Here is a 1,084-nt window from a genome sequence, read left to right as displayed (position 1 = left end):
GAGAGGTGTCTGCACTCTTACCGGCAGCAGTGCTGGAGTGTGTGAGTGTGTGTGTGTGTGTGTTTGGCGCAGTCATACAGATGCAGTGTGTGTGTCCTGACAGCAGCATGTGAGTGTGTGTGTTGCGAGCAGGTGTTTTCGCCAGGCATCAGAGGGAGGGACACACGCAACCTCCAAACGAGCAGCAGCACGGAGGCGGCCGGACTATTCGCCTTTTTCTTTCGTTTTTTGTTCTTCTTCTTCCTCATCGTGGTCGTGGGAGGCGCTTTCTCCTCTCATCTGCTCGCGCTGTCCGTCATCTGCCTGCTCGTCTATTTCTCCATCTATCTCATTTATAATTTCTCTGATCTGTGAGCGGAGCTGGCGGAGGGACTGTGTGGTCTTACCTCTTCTTCTTCTTCTTTTGTCCTCCTCTTCCTCCTTTGATTGTTTGATTGTAGGTAGGTTGATCTGTGTTCACTGTAGTGTGTGTGTTCTGTTTGCAAACCACACACATGAACACACACACACATGCAGTAATGTGACGTAAAGAGAGAGACGTGTGTCTTACCTCAGTCAGCTGTGTGTGTGTGTGATCACGAACACACATTATAATACACTCACCTGTCTCTCTGCCTGTCTCTCTCTCTTCATTCTACTGGTCTCTCACCTGTGTGTGTGTGTTTGTACACATAAGCCACACACACACACACAACCATCATCTCTGTTCTCCCTGCTCATCTTTCCCTGTCTTTCATTCATTGATCTGCCGCTCTTTATTCATGCACCAGCGCGTGTGTGTGTGTGAGTAATTAATCTGTTCAATAATAGAGAGTGTCATCAGACCACATATAGTGTGCGTGTGAGTGTGTGTGTGAGCCCCTCCATCATCCTCAGTGTCTCTCCGCGGTCGTGTCATATCTATGTCTGAGAGGAATCGCGCTGGATGAGCGTTTGGATGCAGCTCTTCTCTTCTGTTTCTCCCGAGGAGACTCGCTCGCTTCATTCATGAGTCTGGACTGCGCCGCGTTTCCAGATGAGCAAACACACGCGCCTCTTTCTGCTCTTTTACAATTGGACTAAATGCAGAGTGAAGCCGGTTCAG

Source organism: Sinocyclocheilus anshuiensis, unplaced genomic scaffold (genome assembly GCF_001515605.1).
Source record: "Sinocyclocheilus anshuiensis isolate Anshui unplaced genomic scaffold, SAMN03320099.WGS_v1.1 scaffold1492, whole genome shotgun sequence".
In the NCBI taxonomy this organism is placed as follows: Eukaryota; Metazoa; Chordata; class Actinopteri; order Cypriniformes; family Cyprinidae; genus Sinocyclocheilus; species Sinocyclocheilus anshuiensis.
This window is presented reverse-complemented; position numbering follows the sequence as displayed.